This window comes from Aquarana catesbeiana, linkage group LG09 (genome assembly GCF_042186555.1).
Source record: "Aquarana catesbeiana isolate 2022-GZ linkage group LG09, ASM4218655v1, whole genome shotgun sequence".
In the NCBI taxonomy this organism is placed as follows: Eukaryota; Metazoa; Chordata; class Amphibia; order Anura; family Ranidae; genus Aquarana; species Aquarana catesbeiana.
This window is the reverse complement of record NC_133332.1, coordinates 253,652,705-253,671,749: the sequence shown is the minus strand read 5'-3', so window position 1 is coordinate 253,671,749 and position 19,045 is coordinate 253,652,705. Positions and strand designations below refer to the sequence as shown.

Below are 19,045 nucleotides of genomic sequence, written 5' to 3'. Positions count from 1 at the left end.
CATTCACGACTTTGAGTGGTTATACCAGAATGATGCCTGCAGGTTTAGGTATCATCTTGGTATCATTCTTTTCAGCCAGCGGTCGGCTTTCATGTAAAAGCAATCCTAGCGGCTAATTAGCCTCTAGACTGCTTTTACAAGCAGTGGGAGGGAATGCCCCCCCCCACCGCCTTCCGTGTTTTTCTCTGGCTCTCCTGTCTCAACAGGGAACCTGAGAATGCAGCCAGTGATTCAGCCAGCTGACAATAGAGCTGATCAGAGACCAGAGTGGCTCCAAACATCTCTATGGCCTAAGAAACCGGAAGCTACGAGCATTTCATGACTTAGATTTCGCCGGATGTAATCAGCGCCATTGGGAAATTGGGAAAGCATTTTATCACACCGATCTTGGTGTGGTCAGATGCTTTGAGGGCAGAGGAGAGATCTAGGGTCTAGTAGACCCCAATTTTTTCAAAAAAGAGTACCTGTCACCACCAATTGCTATCATAGGGGATATTTACATTCCCTGAGATAAAAATAAAAATTATTAAAAAAAAAAAAATGAAAGGAACAGTTAAAAAATAAGATAAAAAAGCAAAAAATAATAAAGAAAAAAAAAAAAAAAAAAAAAAAAGCACCCCTGTCCCCCCCTGCTCTCGCGCAAAGGCGAACACAGGTGTCGGTCTGGCGTCAAATGTAAGCAGCAATTGCACCATGCATGGGAGGTGTCACCGCGAACGTCAGATCAAGGGCAGTAATTTTAGCAGTAGACCTCCTCTGTAAATCTAAAGTGGTAACCTGTAAAGGCATTTAAAGGCTTTTAAAAATGTATTTAGTTTGTCGCCACTGCACGTTTGTGCGCAATTTTAAAGCATGTCATGTTTGGTGTCCATGTACTCGGACTAAGATCATCTTTTTTATTTCATCAAACATTTGGGCATTATAGTGTGTTTTAGTGCATTAAAATGTAAAAAAAGTGTGTTTTTTCCCCAAAAAATGCGTTTGAAAAATCACTGCGCAAATACTGTGTGAAAAAAAAAAATGAAACACCCACCATTTTAATCTGTAGGGCATTTGCTTTAAAAAAAATATAATGTTTGGGGGTTCAAAGTAATTTTCTTGCAAAAAAAAAAAATGTTTTCATGTAAACAAAAAGTGTCAGAAAGGGCTTTGTCTTCAAGTGTTTAGAACAGTGGTTGATGTGTGACATAAGTTTCTAAATGTTGTGCATAAAATGCCAAGACAGTTCAAAACCCCCCAAATGACCCCATTTTGGAAAGTAGACACCCCAAGCTATTTGCTGAGAGTCATGTCGAGTCCATGGAATATTTTATATTGTGACACAAGTTGCGGGAAAGAGACAAATTTTTTTTTTGCACAAAGTTGTCATTAAATGATATATTGCTCAAACATGCCATGGGAATATGTGAAATTACACCCCAAAATACATTCAGCTGTTTATCCTGAGTACGGGGATACCACATGTGTGAGACTTTTTGGGAGCCTAGCCACGCACGGGACCCCGAAAACCAAGCACCGCCTTCAGGCTTTCTAAGGGCGTAAATTTTTGATTTCACTCTTCACTGCCTATCACAGTTTCGGAGGCCATGGAATGCTCAGGTGGCACAAACCCCCCCCAAATTACCCCATTTTGGAAAGTAGACACCCCAAGCTATTTGCTGAGAGGTATAGTGAGTATTTTGCAGACCTCACTTTTTGTCACAAAGTTTTGAAAATTGAAAAAAGAAAAAAAAATGTTTTTTCTTGACTTTCTTCATTTTCAAAAACAAATGAGAGCTGCAAAATACTCACCATGCCTCTCAGCAAATAGCTTGGGGTGTCTACTTTCCAAAATGGGGTCATTTGGGGGGGTTTTGTGCCACCTGGGCATTCCATGGCCTCCGAAACTGTGATAGGCAGTGAAGAGTGAAATCAAAAATTTACACCCTTAGAAATCCTGAAGGCGGTGATTGGTTTTCGGGGCCCCGTATGCAGCTAGGCTCCCAAAAAGTCCCACACATGTGGTATCCCCATACTCAGGAGAAGCAGCTAAATGTATTTTGGGGTGCAATTCCACATATGCCCATGGCCTGTGTGAGCAATATATCATTTAGTGACAACTTTGTGCAAAAAAAAAAAAAAAAAAAATTGTCACTATCCTGCAACTTGTGTCAAAATATAAAATATTCCATGGACTCAACATGCCTCTCAGCAAATAGCTTGGGGTGTCTACATTCCAAAATGGCGACATTTGGGGGTTTTGTGCCATCTGGGCATTTTATGGCCTTCAAAACTGTGATAGGTAGTGAGGAGTGAAATCAAAAATGTACGCCCTTAGAAATCCTGAAGGCGGTGATTGGTTTTCGGGGCCCCGTACGCTGCTAGGCTCCCAAAAAGTCCCACACATGTGGTATCCCTGTACTCAGGAGAAGCAGCTGAATGTATTTTGGGGTGAAATTCCACATAGGCCCATGGCCTGTGTGAGCAATATATCATTTAGTGACAACTTTTTGTAAATATTTTTTTTTTTTTGTCATTATTCAATCCCTTGGGACAAAAAAAATAAATATTCAATGGGTTCAACATGCCTCTCAGCAATTTCCTTGGGGTGTCTACTTTCCAAAATGGGGTCATTTGGGGGCGGGGGTTTGTACTGCCCTGCCATTTTAGCACCTCAAGAAATGACATAGGCAGTCATAAACTAAAAGCTGTGTAAATTCCAGAAAATGTACCCTAGTTTGTAGACGCTATAACTTTTGCGCAAACCAATAAATATACGCTTATTGACATTTTTTTTACCAAAGACATGTGGCCGAATACATTTTGGCCTAAGTGTATGACTAAAATTGAGTTTATTGGATTTTTTTTATAACAAACAGTAGAAAATATCATTTTTTTTCAAAATTTTCGGTCTTTTTCCGTTTATAGCGCAAAAAATAAAAATGACAGAGGTGATCAAATACCATCAAAAGAAAGCTCTATTTGTGGGAAGAAAAGGATGCAAATTTCTTTTGAGTACAGCATTGCATGACCGCGCAATTAGCAGTTAAAGCAACGCAGTGCCAAATTGGAAAAAGTCCTCTGGTCCTTAGGCAGCCAAATGGTCCGGGGCTGAAGTGGTTAAACTGCCCAACCACTCATACGCCACAATCCCCCTCTTATCATTCTAACTTAATGAGACCACACCTGAATTTGGAGTATAAATGGCCATAGCAGCCTTTTATTAACCAAAAATTATTAATCCAAGTGGGCAGACAGCTAAATGTAAACAAAACAATTGTAGGCAATTTAAAAATAAGAAGAAAAACTGCGTGGAGCACCCCCCCCCCCCCCCCCAAATCCATACCAGGCCCTTCGGATCCTTAAAGAGCTAAAACATGGACAGTGGGATAGGTACCAAAGCTTTCAGGTACTTTTTTTTTTTAAATTCCTTTAGGTACTGACCAGTTTTAGGGTGATGGTGTTACTCTTTCATCAGATGGAATATAAAGGGCAAGAAACTATATTAATGCTTAGGTTATGTGTTGCGTGGACATCCAATGACATTTCCATGTTTCAGTAAGACTTAATGGCAGCTTTTTTAAAATAACATATCGTATGTGTTCTGTTATTATTTAGGAGAAAAAGGATATCCGGGAATTTCAGGAACATCTAGTCCTCCAGGTGAAAAAGGTTTGTAGAATTCAGCAATCTAGCTACATCCTCTATCTGCTGACTTCGGCTCTGCCGTTTCTTCTTCAGCTCTTTCCATTATTTCCCACTTTTCATCACCTGAGCCAAATGTGTCTACAATTTTTAACATGTGATTCTTTATGTAGTAAAACAATATACATTGAGCAGTAACCAACAACTACCAGTCACTGATTATCCTTTCGCATCAATGTAAGCTAAATTGTCCCTAATGGACACCAATGTAAAGGGCATTTGTCCCATTGACCCCTAATGAATTGGTTTTAGCAGGGGTTCTGAATAGGGTTGCCACCTCATCCCTTTAAACCCGAACACATATGAATTACACAGGTTCTGAGGCCAATTTAATGCAGATAAAGCAACAAGTTTAATTACCACCTTAATCAGCCACAGAACCTAATTATTATGTGTTCGGTTTTAAAGGGATGAAGTGGAAACCCTAGTTCCGAATAGGGTTGCCACCTCATGGCCCCTTCCTCGCTCTCCATCCTGAAATGATCCCCTGCAGCAGAAGAAGAAGACAAAAGTGCTATGGGGCGAGGGGGGAACAGGGGAGAACACAGGGAGGCCTGGGCTGTAGAAAAAAGAGGAACAGGGACATGAGGGGGTATTTACTGTTACCGATCCCCTGTATTTTCATCCTGTGGCAGATGAATGCCGGCAGGAGGAGAAGATTACTTTCAGCTATTGCAGGAGGAAAACCCAGATTGATTCCATTAAATGCTGCCCCTCCTATCCAGGTTGCGGGGGTCAGCAAGGAAGGATCATGGTCTACCCATCACCTGCTCACAATTGACCGGTTGAGGACTCCCCAAATGAGGGTTTGCTCGGGCACATCCGTCACACCTTGTGCACATACCCATGCTTGTGGAGTAGTGCCAGGAGTGGGGGAAGCATTTCAGAGGTAAAAATAGTAAATAATATGCTGCGCTTTAGAAAATTACACAATAAATGCGTGCTGAAGATTAAAACAAACACGTGTAGTGTTAATGTAACGTAAGTGACATATGTGACATAGATGTGATTTGACAAAATAAAAATAAAATAAAAACAATAAATATGTCAATTAAAACATTAATATTGAAGTGCTCATGTGCATCCAAGTGCTTTGTAACACAGATATATTTATTACTTTCCTTAGCATTTCAGAGGTATTTCCTCTTTCTTTCTTCCTGGGATGAGGAAAACCCTCAGAAACATGTCCCCCTTCCCCGGACTCCACAAGGATATCTTCCAGGTGGGAAGGCATTCACTGACAAGTGGCTTCTCCCTTTGTGCAGCCCGGCGGTCCCGGCTCCTGCAGTGCTTCCACTCTGCTCAGCCTGACAAGGCTTCTCGAGCCCCTTATCCTCCAGCTACATGTGTGTGGTCCATCCACTCTCTAGGTCATCCACTCTCTAGGTCCAGGAGCCATACCTCCTGATGTGTTTGTGAGTGCAATATATATTTGATATATTACATGACCATATTTGATATATTACGTGACCAGTGTAGTCCAGATGTCCCCGACCTTCTTAAACTGCCCAACCACTCATACTCCACAATCCCCCTCCTACCATTCTAACTTAATGAGACCACACCTGAATTTGGAGTATAAATGGCCATAGCAGCCTTTTATTAACCAAAAATTAATAATTCAAGTGGGTAGACAGCTAAATGTACACAAAACAATTGCAGGCAATGTAAAAATAAGAAGAAAAACTGAGTGGAACCCCCCCCCCCCAAATCCATACCAGGCCCTTCAGATTCTTAAAGAGCTAAAACATGGACAGTGGGACAGGTACCAAAGCTTTCAGGTACTTTTTTTTAAAAAATTCCCTTAGGTACTGACCAGTTTTAGGGTGATGGTGTTACTCTTTCATCAGATGGAATATAAAGGGCAAGAAACTATATTAATGCTTAGGTTATGTGTTGCGTGGACATCCAATGACATTTCCATGTTTCAGTAAGACTTAATGGCAGCTTTTTTAAAATAACATGTCGTATGTGTTCTGTTATTATTTAGGAGAAAAAGGAGATCCGGGAATTTCAGGAAAATCTGGTCCTCCAGGTGAAAAAGGTTTGTAGAATTCAGCAATCTATCTACATCCTCTATCTGCTGACTTCCGCTCTGCCGTTTCTTCTTCAGCTCTTTCCATTATTTCCCACTTTTCATCACCTGAGCCAAATGTGTCTACAATTTTCAACATGTGATTCTTTATGTAGTAAATCAATATACATTGAGCAGTAACCAACAACTACTAGTCACTGATTATCCTTTCCCATCAATGTAAGGTACGTTGTCCCTAATGGACACCAATGTAAAGGGCATTTGTTCCATTGACCCCTAATGAATTGGTTTTAGCAGGGGTTCTGAATAGGGTTTCTACCTCATCCCTTTAAACCCGAACACATATGAATTACACAGGTTCTGAGGTCAATTTAATGCAGATAAAGCAACAAGTTTAATTACCACCTTAATCAGCCACAGAACCTAATTATTATGTGTTCGGTTTTAAAGGGATGAGGTGGAAACCCTAGTTCTGAATAGGGTTGCCACCTCATGGCCCCTTCCTCGCTCTACATCCTGAAATGATCCCCGCCAGCAGAAGAACAAGACAAAAGTGCTATGGGGCGAGGAGGGAACAGGGGAGCACACAGGGAGGCCCGGGCTGTAGAAAAAAGAGGAACAGGGTCATGAGGGGGTATTTACTGTTACCGATCCCCTGTATTTTCATCCTGTGGCAGATGAATGCCGGCAGGAGGAGAAGATTACTTTCAGCTATTGCAGGAGGAAAACCCAGATTGATTCCATTAAATGCTGCCCCTCCTATCCAGGTTTCGGGGGGTCAGCAAGGAAGGATCATGGTCTACCCATCACCTGCTCACAATTGACCGGTTGAGGACTCCCCAAATGAGGGTTTGCTCGGGCACATCCGTCACACCTTGTGCACATGCCCATGCTTGTGGAGTAGTGCCAGGAGTGGGGGAAGCATTTCAGAGGTAAAAATAGTAAATAATATGCTGCGCTTTAGAAAATTACACAATAAATGCGTGCTGAAGATTAAAACAAACACGTGTAGTGTTAATGTAACGTAAGTGACATATGTGACATAGATGTGATTTGACAAAATAAAAATAAAATAAAAACAATAAATATGTCAATTAAAACATTAATATTGAAGTGCTCATGTGCATCCAAGTGCTTTGTAACACAGATATATTTATTACTTTCCTTAGCATTTCAGAGGTATTTCCTCTTTCTTTCTTCCTGGGATGAGGAAAACCCTCAGAAACATGTCCCCCTTCCCTGGACTCCACAAGGATATCTTCCAAGTGGGAAGGCATTCACTGACAAGTGGCTTCTCCCTCTGTGCAGCCCGGCGGTCCCGGCTCCTGCAGTGCTTCCACTCTGCTCAGCCTGACAAGGCTTCTCGAGCACCTTATCCTCCAGCTACATGTGTGTGGTCCATCCACTCTCTAGGTCCAGGAGCCATACCTCCTGATGTGTTTGTGAGTGCAATATATATTTGATATATTACATGACCATATTTGATATATTACATGACCAGTGTAGTCCAGATGTCCCCGACCTTCTTAAACTGCTCAACCACTCATACTCCACAATCCCCCTCTTACCATTCTAACTTAATGAGACCACACCTGAATTTGGAGTATAAATGGCCATAGCAGCCTTTTATTAACCAAAAATTAATAATTCAAGTAGATAGACAGCTAAATGTACACAAAACAATTGCAGGCAATGTAAAATTAAGAGAAAAACTGAGTGGAACACCCCCCCCCCCCCCACCCCAAATCCATACCAGGCCCTTCAGATCCTTAAAGAGCTAAAACATGGACAGTGGGACAGGTACCAAAGCTTTCAGGTACTTTTTTTTTAAAAAAATTCCCTTAGGTACTGACCAGTTTTAGGGTGATGGTGTTACTCTTTCATCAGATGGAATATAAAGGGCAAGAAACTATATTAATGCTTAGGTTATGTGTTGCGTGGACATCCAATGACATTTCCATGTTTCAGTAAGACTTAATGGCAGCTTTTTTAAAATAACATATCGTATGTGTTCTGTTATTTTAGGAGAAAAAGGATATCCGGGAATTTCAGGAACATCTAGTCCTCCAGGTGAAAAAGGTTTGTAGAATTCAGCAATCTAGCTACATCCTCTATCTGCTGACTTCGGCTCTGCCGTTTCTTCTTCAGCTCTTTCCATTATTTCCCACTTTTCATCACCTGAGCCAAATGTGTCTACAATTTTTAACATGTGATTCTTTATGTAGTAAAACAATATACATTGAGCAGTAACCAACAACTACCAGTCACTGATTATCCTTTCGCATCAATGTAAGCTAAATTGTCCCTAATGGACACCAATGTAAAGGGCATTTGTCCCATTGACCCCTAATGAATTGGTTTTAGCAGGGGTTCTGAATAGGGTTGCCACCTCATCCCTTTAAACCCGAACACATATGAATTACACAGGTTCTGAGGCCAATTTAATGCAGATAAAGCAACAAGTTTAATTACCACCTTAATCAGCCACAGAACCTAATTATTATGTGTTCGGTTTTAAAGGGATGAAGTGGAAACCCTAGTTCCGAATAGGGTTGCCACCTCATGGCCCCTTCCTCGCTCTCCATCCTGAAATGATCCCCTGCAGCAGAAGAAGAAGACAAAAGTGCTATGGGGCGAGGGGGGAACAGGGGAGAACACAGGGAGGCCTGGGCTGTAGAAAAAAGAGGAACAGGGACATGAGGGGGTATTTACTGTTACCGATCCCCTGTATTTTCATCCTGTGGCAGATGAATGCCGGCAGGAGGAGAAGATTACTTTCAGCTATTGCAGGAGGAAAACCCAGATTGATTCCATTAAATGCTGCCCCTCCTATCCAGGTTGCGGGGGTCAGCAAGGAAGGATCATGGTCTACCCATCACCTGCTCACAATTGACCGGTTGAGGACTCCCCAAATGAGGGTTTGCTCGGGCACATCCGTCACACCTTGTGCACATACCCATGCTTGTGGAGTAGTGCCAGGAGTGGGGGAAGCATTTCAGAGGTAAAAATAGTAAATAATATGCTGCGCTTTAGAAAATTACACAATAAATGCGTGCTGAAGATTAAAACAAACACGTGTAGTGTTAATGTAACGTAAGTGACATATGTGACATAGATGTGATTTGACAAAATAAAAATAAAATAAAAACAATAAATATGTCAATTAAAACATTAATATTGAAGTGCTCATGTGCATCCAAGTGCTTTGTAACACAGATATATTTATTACTTTCCTTAGCATTTCAGAGGTATTTCCTCTTTCTTTCTTCCTGGGATGAGGAAAACCCTCAGAAACATGTCCCCCTTCCCCGGACTCCACAAGGATATCTTCCAGGTGGGAAGGCATTCACTGACAAGTGGCTTCTCCCTTTGTGCAGCCCGGCGGTCCCGGCTCCTGCAGTGCTTCCACTCTGCTCAGCCTGACAAGGCTTCTCGAGCCCCTTATCCTCCAGCTACATGTGTGTGGTCCATCCACTCTCTAGGTCATCCACTCTCTAGGTCCAGGAGCCATACCTCCTGATGTGTTTGTGAGTGCAATATATATTTGATATATTACATGACCATATTTGATATATTACGTGACCAGTGTAGTCCAGATGTCCCCGACCTTCTTAAACTGCCCAACCACTCATACTCCACAATCCCCCTCCTACCATTCTAACTTAATGAGACCACACCTGAATTTGGAGTATAAATGGCCATAGCAGCCTTTTATTAACCAAAAATTAATAATTCAAGTGGATAGACAGCTAAATGTACACAAAACAATTGCAGGCAATGTAAAAATAAGAGGAAAAACTGAGTGGAACCCCCCCCCCCCCAAATCCATACCAGGCCCTTCAGATTCTTAAAGAGCTAAAACATGGACAGTGGGACAGGTACCAAAGCTTTCAGGTACTTTTTTAAAAAAAATTCCCTTAGGTACTGACCAGTTTTAGGGTGATGGTGTTACTCTTTCATCAGATGGAATATAAAGGGCAAGAAACTATATTAATGCTTAGGTTATGTGTTGCGTGGACATCCAATGACATTTCCATGTTTCAGTAAGACTTAATGGCAGCTTTTTTAAAATAACATGTCGTATGTGTTCTGTTATTATTTAGGAGAAAAAGGAGATCCGGGAATTTCAGGAAAATCTGGTCCTCCAGGTGAAAAAGGTTTGTAGAATTCAGCAATCTATCTACATCCTCTATCTGCTGACTTCCGCTCTGCCGTTTCTTCTTCAGCTCTTTCCATTATTTCCCACTTTTCATCACCTGAGCCAAATGTGTCTACAATTTTCAACATGTGATTCTTTATGTAGTAAATCAATATACATTGAGCAGTAACCAACAACTACTAGTCACTGATTATCCTTTCCCATCAATGTAAGGTACGTTGTCCCTAATGGACACCAATGTAAAGGGCATTTGTTCCATTGACCCCTAATGAATTGGTTTTAGCAGGGGTTCTGAATAGGGTTTCTACCTCATCCCTTTAAACCCGAACACATATGAATTACACAGGTTCTGAGGTCAATTTAATGCAGATAAAGCAACAAGTTTAATTACCACCTTAATCAGCCACAGAACCTAATTATTATGTGTTCGGTTTTAAAGGGATGAGGTGGAAACCCTAGTTCTGAATAGGGTTGCCACCTCATGGCCCCTTCCTCGCTCTACATCCTGAAATGATCCCCCGCAGCAGAAGAACAAGACAAAAGTGCTATGGGGCGAGGAGGGAACAGGGGAGCACACAGGGAGGCCCGGGCTGTAGAAAAAAGAGGAACAGGGTCATGAGGGGGTATTTACTGTTACCGATCCCCTGTATTTTCATCCTGTGGCAGATGAATGCCGGCAGGAGGAGAAGATTACTTTCAGCTATTGCAGGAGGAAAACCCAGATTGATTCCATTAAATGCTGCCCCTCCTATCCAGGTTGCGGGGGTCAGCAAGGAAGGATCATGGTCTACCCATCACCTGCTCACAATTGACCGGTTGAGGACTCCCCAAATGAGGGTTTGCTCGGGCACATCCGTCACACCTTGTGCACATGCCCATGCTTGTGGAGTAGTGCCAGGAGTGGGGGAAGCATTTCAGAGGTAAAAATAGTAAATAATATGCTGCGCTTTAGAAAATTACACAATAAATGCGTGCTGAAGATTAAAACAAACACGTGTAGTGTTAATGTAACGTAAGTGACATATGTGACATAGATGTGATTTGACAAAATAAAAATAAAATAAAAACAATAAATATGTCAATTAAAACATTAATATTGAAGTGCTCATGTGCATCCAAGTGCTTTGTAACACAGATATATTTATTACTTTCCTTAGCATTTCAGAGGTATTTCCTCTTTCTTTCTTCCTGGGATGAGGAAAACCCTCAGAAACATGTCCCCCTTCCCTGGACTCCACAAGGATATCTTCCAAGTGGGAAGGCATTCACTGACAAGTGGCTTCTCCCTCTGTGCAGCCCGGCGGTCCCGGCTCCTGCAGTGCTTCCACTCTGCTCAGCCTGACAAGGCTTCTCGAGCACCTTATCCTCCAGCTACATGTGTGTGGTCCATCCACTCTCTAGGTCCAGGAGCCATACCTCCTGATGTGTTTGTGAGTGCAATATATATTTGATATATTACATGACCATATTTGATATATTACATGACCAGTGTAGTCCAGATGTCCCCGACCTTCTTAAACTGCTCAACCACTCATACTCCACAATCCCCCTCTTACCATTCTAACTTAATGAGACCACACCTGAATTTGGAGTATAAATGGCCATAGCAGCCTTTTATTAACCAAAAATTAATAATTCAAGTAGATAGACAGCTAAATGTACACAAAACAATTGCAGGCAATGTAAAATTAAGAAGAAAAACTGAGTGGAACACCCCCCCCCCCCACCCCAAATCCATACCAGGCCCTTCAGATCCTTAAAGAGCTAAAACATGGACAGTGGGACAGGTACCAAAGCTTTCAGGTACTTTTTTTTTTAAAAATTCCCTTAGGTACTGACCAGTTTTAGGGTGATGGTGTTACTCTTTCATCAGATGGAATATAAAGGGCAAGAAACTATATTAATGCTTAGGTTATGTGTTGCGTGGACATCCAATGACATTTCCATGTTTCAGTAAGACTTAATGGCAGCTTTTTTAAAATAACATGTCGTATATGTTCTGTTATTATTTAGGAGAAAAAGGAGATCCGGGAATTTCAGGAAAATCTGGTCCTCCAGGTGAAAAAGGTTTGTAGAATTCAGCAATCTATCTACATCCTCTATCTGCTGACTTCCGCTCTGTCGTTTCTTCTTCAGCTCTTTCCATTATTTCCCACTTTTCATCACCTGAGCCAAATGTGTCTACAATTTTCAACATGTGATTCTTTATGTAGTAAATCAATATACATTGAGCAGTAACCAACAACTACCAGTCACTGATTATCCTTTCCCATCAATGTAAGGTACGTTGTCCCTAATGGACACCAATGTAAAGGGCATTTGTCCCATTGACCCCTAATGAATTGGTTTTAGCAGGGGTTCCAAATAGGGTTGCTACCTCATCTCTTTAAACCCGAACACATATGAATTACACAGGTTCTGAGGTCAATTTAATGCAGATAAAGCAACAAGTTTAATTACCACCTTAATCAGCCACAAAACCTAATTATTATGTGTTCGGTTTTAAAGGGATGAGGTGGAAACCCTAGTTCCGAATAGGGTTGCCACCTCATGGCCCCTTCCTCGCTCTCCATCCTGAAATGATCCCCCGCAGCAGAAGAAGAAGACAAAAGTGCTATGGGGCGAGGAGGGAACAGGGGAGCACACAGGGAGGCCCGGGCTGTAGAAAAAAGAGGAACAGGGTCATGAGGGGGTATTTACTGTTACCGATCACCTGTATTTTCATCCTGTGGCAGATGAATGCCGGCAGGAGGAGAAGATTATTTTCAGCTATTGCAGGAGGAAAACCCAGATTGATTCCATTAAATGCTGCCCCTCCTATCCAGGTTGCGGGGGTCAGCAAGGAAGGATCATGGTCTACCCATCACCTGCTCACAATTGACCGGTTGAGGACTCCCCAAATGAGGGTGCGCTCGGGCACATCAGTCACACCTTGTGCACATGCCCATGCTCGTGGTGTAGTGCCAGGAGTGGGGGAAGCATTTCAGAGGTAAAAATAGTAAATAATATGCTGCGCTTTAGAAAATGACACAATAAATGCTTGCTGAAGATTAAAACAAACACGTGTAGTGTTAATGTGACGTAAGTGACATATGTGACATAGATGTGATATGACAAAATAAAAATAAAATAAAAACAATAAATATGTCAATTAAAACATTAATATTGAAGTGCTCATGTGCATCCATATGCTTTGTAACACAGATATATTTATTACTTTCCTTAGCATTTCAGAGGTATTTCCTCTTTCTTTCTTCCTGGGAAGAGGAAAACCCTCAGAAACATGTCCCCCTTCCCCGGACTCCACAAGGATATCTTCCAAGTGGGAAGGCATTCACTGACAAGTGGCTTCTCCCTCTGTGCAGCCCAGCGGTCCCGGCTCCTGCAGTGCTTCCACTCTGCTCAGCCTGACAAGGCTTCTCGAGCACCTTATCCTCCAGCTACATGTGTGTGGTCCATCCACTCTCTAGGTCCAGGAGCCATACCTCCTGATGTGTTTGTGAGTGCAATATATATTTGATATATTACATGACCATATTTGATATATTACATGACCAGTGTAGTCCAGATGTCCCCAACCTTCTTAAACTGCCCAACCACTCATACTCCACAATCCCCGTCTTGCCATTCTAACTTAATGAGACCACACCTGAATTTGGAGTATAAATGGCCATAGCAGCCTTTTATTAACCAAAAATTAATAATTCAAGTGGGCAGACAGCTAAATGTAAACAAAACAATTGCAGGCAATTTAAAAATAAGAAGAAAAACTGCGTGGAGCACCCCCCCCCCCCCCCCCCCTAAATCCATACCAGGCCCTTCGGATCCTTAAAGAGCTAAAACATGGACAGTGGGACAGGTACCAAAGCTTTCAGGTGCTATTTTTTAAAAATTCTTTTAGGTACTGACCAGTTTTAGGGTGATGGTGTTACTCTTTCATCAGATGGAATATAAAGGGCAAGAAACTATATTAGTGCTTAGGTTATGTGTTGCGTGGACATCCAATGACATTTCCATGTTTCAGTAAGACTTAATGGCAGCTTCTTTAAAATAACATGGCGTATGTGTTCTGTTATTATTTAGGAGAAAAAGGAGATCCAGGAATTTCAGGAAAATCTGGTCCTCCAGGTGAAAAAGGTTTGTAGAATTCAGCAATCTAGCTACATCTTCTATCTGCTGACTTCCGCTCTGCCGTTTCTTCTTCAGCTCTTTCCATTATTTCCCACTTTTCATCACCTGAGCCAAATATGTCTACAATTTTCAACATGTGATTCTTTATGTAGTAAATCAATATACATTGAGCAGTAACCAACAACTACCAGTCACTGATTATCCTTTCCCATCAATGTAAGGTACGTTGTCCCTAATGGACACCAATGTAAAGGGCATTTGTCCCATTGACCCCTAATGAATTGGTTTTAGCAGGGGTTCCGAATAGGGTTGCCACTTCATCCCTTTACACCCGAACACATATGAATTACACAGGTTCTGAGGCCAATTTAATGCAGATAAAGCAACAAGTTTAATTACCACCTTAATCAGCCACAGAACCTAATTATTATGTGTTCAGTTTTAAAGGAATGAGGTGGAAACCCTAGTTCCGAATGGGGTTGCCACCTCATTCCTTTAAACCCGAACACCTATGAATTACACAGGTTTTGAGGCTAATTTATTGCAGATAATTAACCAAGTGAGTTTAATTACCACCAAGATCAGCCACAGAACCTGTGTAATTAATATGTGTCGGGTTTTAAAGGTATGAGGTGGCAACCCGAGTTCCGAAAGACCTGAAAATTATTTTAAGGGTTCCGCTGGGGTAAAACAGTTAAGAACAGCTGCTTTGTAGTATTCCCCTTCACTCCTACTTTGGTATCCACATAAGAGGTTATGTGTTATGTAGGTAATGGAGGATAGGGGTGTAGGAACTGGACCAACATAGACAGTAATTGAAGAGAAGGGAAGGGAAATGTAATCTACAAGTACAATGGGGGAGAGGGCTGTGCTAGGGAATAGACACTTTCTACAGTGCCAACTCCCTTGAAAGTTCCAATGCACAAAACAAATTGTTTATGAAAAACAGAAGCACTGCGAGTACACAAAGCTTTAAAAATACTGCATCTTTCCTGTGCTTTTACCTGCAATTTTTAAATTGTTCACAGGGTCTCTTTAACCACTTTAGCCCCGGACCATTATGCTGCCCAAGGACCAGAGGACTTTTTCCAATTTGGCACTGCGTCGCTTTAACTGCTAATTGCGTGGTCATGCAATGCTGTACCCAAACAAAATTTGCGTCCTTTTCTTCCCACAAATAGAGCTTTCTTTTGATGGTATTTGATCACCTCTGCCGTTTTTATTTTTTGCGCTATAAACGGAAAAATACCGAAAATTTTGAAAAAAAATTATATTTTCTACTTTTTTGTTAAAAAAAAAATCCAATAAACTCAATTTTAGTCATACATTTAGGCCAAAATGTATTCGGCCACATGTCTTTGGTAAAAAAAATGTCAATAAGCGTATATTTATTGGTTTGCGCAAAAGTTATAGCATCTACAAACTAGGGTACATTTTCTGGAATTTACACAGCTTTTAGTTTATGACTGCCTATGTCATTTCTTGAGGTGCTAAAATGGCAGGGCAGTACAAAACCCCCCCAAATGACCCCATTTTGGAAAGTAGACACCCCAAGGAAATTGCTGAGAGGCATGTTGAACCTATTGAATATTTATTTTTTTTTGTCCCCAGACCATTATGCTGCCCAAGGACCAGAGGACTTTTTCCAATTTGGCACTGCGTCGCTTTAACTGCTAATTGCGCGGTCATGCAATGCTGTACCCAAACAAAATTTGCGTCCTTTTCTTCCCACAAATAGAGCTTTCTTTTGATGGTATTTGATCACCTCTGCCGTTTTTATTTTTTGCGCTATAAACGGAAAAATACCGAAAATTTTGAAAAAAAATTATATTTTCTACTTTTTGTTAAAAAAAAATCCAATAAACTCAATTTTAGTCATACATTTAGGCCAAAATGTATTCGGCCACATGTCTTTGGTAAAAAAAATGTCAATAAGCGTATATTTATTGGTTTGCGCAAAAGTTATAGCATCTACAAACTAGGGTACATTTTCTGGAATTTACACAGCTTTTAGTTTATGACTGCCTATGTCATTTCTTGAGGTGCTAAAATGGCAGGGCAGTACAAAACCCCCACAAATGACCCCATTTTGGAAAGTAGACACCCCAAGGAAATTGCTGAGAGGCATGTTGAACCTATTGAATATAAATTTTTTTTGTCCCAAGTGATTGAATAATGAAAAAAAAAAAAAATATTTACAAAAAGTTGTCACTAAATGATATATTGCTCACACAGGCCATGGGCCTATGTGGAATTGCACCCCAAAATACATTCTGCTGCTTCTCCTGAGTACAGGAATACCACATGTGTGGGACTGTTTGGGAGCCTAGCCGCGTACGGGGCCCCGAAAACCAATCACCGCCTTCAGGATTTCTAAGGACATAAATTTTTGATTTCACTCTTCACTGCCTATCACAGTTTCGGAGGCCATGGAATGCCCAGGTGGCACAAAACCCCCCCAAATAACCCAATTTTGGAAAGTAGACACCCCAAGCTATTTGCTGAGAGGCATGGTGAGTATTTTGCAGCTCTCATTTGTTTTTGAAAATGAAGAAAGACAAGAAAAAACTTTTTTTTTTCTTTTTTCAATTTTCAAAACTTTGTGACAAAAAGTGAGGTCTGCAAAATACTCACTATACCTCTCAGCAAATAGCTTGGGGTGTCTACTTTCCAAAATGGGGTCATTTGGGGGGGTTTTGTGCCACCTGGGCATTCCATGGCTTTCGAAACTGTGATAGGCAGTGAAGAGTGAAATCAAAAATTTACACCCTTAGAAAGCCTGAAGGCGGTGCTTGGTTTTCGGGGTCCCGTACGCGGCTAGGCTCCCAAAAAGTCTCACACATGTGGTATCCCCGTACTCAGGAGAAGCAACAGAATGTATTTTGGGGTGTAATTTCACATATTCCCATGACATGTTTGAGCAATATATCATTTGGTGACAACTTTGTGCAAAAAAAAAAAAAAAAATTTGTCTTTTTTCCGCAACTTGTGTCACAATATAAAATATTCCATGGACTCAACATGACTCTCAGCAAATAGCTTGGGGTGTCTACTTTCCAAAATGGGGTCATTTGGGGGGGTTTTGTGCCACCTGGGCATTCCATGGCTTTCGAAATTGTGATAGGCAGTGAAGAGTGAAATCAAAAATTTACGCCCTTAGAAAGCCTGAAGGCGGTGCTTGGTTTTCGGGGTCCCGTACGCGGCTAGGCTCCCAAAAAGTCTCACACATGTGGTATCCCCGTACTCAGGAGAAGCAACAGAATGTATTTTGGGGTGTAATTTCACATATTCCCATGGCATGTTTGAGCAATATATCATTTGGTGACAACTTTGTGCAAAAAAAAAAAAAAAAAAAATTGTCTTTTTTCCGCAACTTGTGTCACAATATAAAATATTCCATGGACTCGACATGACTCTCAGCAAATAGCTTGGGGTGTCTACTTTCCAAAATGGGGTCATTTGGGGGGGGTTTGAACTGTTCTGGCATTTTATGCACAACATTTAGAAGCTTATGTCACACATCACCCACTCTTCTAACCACTTGAAGACAAAGCCCTTTCTGACACTTTTTGTTTACATGAAAAAAATATTTTTTTTGCAAGAAAATTACTTTGAACCCCCAAACATTATATATTTTTTTAAAGCAAATGCCCTACAGATTAAAATGGTGGGTGTTTCATTTTTTTTTTTTCACACAGTATTTGCGCAGCGATTTTTCAAACACATTTTTTGGGGAAAAAACACACTTTTTAAAATTTTAATGCACTAAAACACACTATATTGCCCAAATGTTTGATGAAATAAAAAAGATGATCTTAGTCCGAGTACATGGACACCAAACATGACATGCTTTAAAATTGCGCACAAACGTGCAGTGGCGACAAACTAAATACATTTTTAAAAGCCTTTAAAAGCCTTTACAGGTTACCACTTTAGATTTACAGAGGAGGTCTACTGCTAAAATTACTGCCCTCGATCTGACGTTCGTGGTGACATCTCACATGCATGGTGCAATTGCTGTTTACATTTGACGCCAGACCGACGCTTGCGTTCGCCTTTGCGCGAGAGCAGGGGGGGGACGGGGGTGCTTTGTTTTTTTTTTTTCTTTATTATTTCTTTGCTTTTTTATCTTATTTTTAAACTGTTCCTTTCATTTTTTTTTTTTTTAATCATTTTTATTGTTATCTCAGGGAATGTAAATATCCCCTATGATAGCAATAGGTAGTGACAGGTACTCTTTTTTGAAAAAACTGGGGTCTATTAGACCCTAGATCTCTCCTCTGCCCTCAAAGCATCTGACCACACCAAGATCGGTGTGATAAAATGCTTTCCCAATTTCCCAATGGTGCTGTTTACATCCGGCGAAATCTAAGTCATGAAATGCTCGTAGCTTCCGGTTTCTTAGGCCATAGAAATGTTTGGAGCCACTCTGGTCTCTGATCAGCTCTATGGTCAGCTGGCTGAATCACCGACTGCATTCTCAGGTTCCCTGTTGAGACAGGAGAGCCAGAGAAAAACACAGAAGACGGTGGGGGGCATTCCCTCCCACTGCTTGTAAAAGCAGTCTAGAGGCTAATTAGCCGCTAGGATTGCTTTTACATGAAAGCCGACCGCTGGCTGAAAAGAATGATACCAAGATGATACCTAAACCTGCAGGCATCATTCTGGTATAACCACTCAAATTCGTGAATGGCGTACCTGAAGACAAAAAAATGGTTAACAATAAAACACAGTAAATGGTAAAGTATAAAAAAATTGCATACCTGAAAAGCAAACATGATAAAACATAACAACAATAAAACATTGCAGAATAGAATACAGTAAAAAAGAGCAGAACAATAGAGAGAGAATAGAGAGAGAGAGAACAATAAAACGACAACTATTTTTAAAAATTTTATATATATATATATATATATATATATATATTTTTTTTTACACTTTTATTTGTAACTAACTTTTATAACTGTAACCGGTTCCAGGTTCGGGTCTCTCAAAATGCGATGGCATCTTGGAAGACCCTGGGAAAGTGTGCCTAG

General features: G+C 41.0%; 1 protein-coding gene and 1 long non-coding RNA gene across 2 annotated transcripts in view; both read left to right on the top strand.

Moving 5' to 3' along the window:
* LOC141108528 (ficolin-1-like) overlaps positions 1-19,045 on the top strand; it is a 143,235-nt gene that overhangs the window by 52,053 nt on the left and 72,137 nt on the right. The window lies entirely within an intron of this gene.
* On the top strand, positions 3,627-7,799 carry LOC141108529 (uncharacterized). The gene is made up of 3 exons (XR_012236080.1): positions 3,627-3,651; positions 5,675-5,728; positions 7,745-7,799. It is a non-coding gene; the product is annotated as an uncharacterized lncRNA (long non-coding RNA).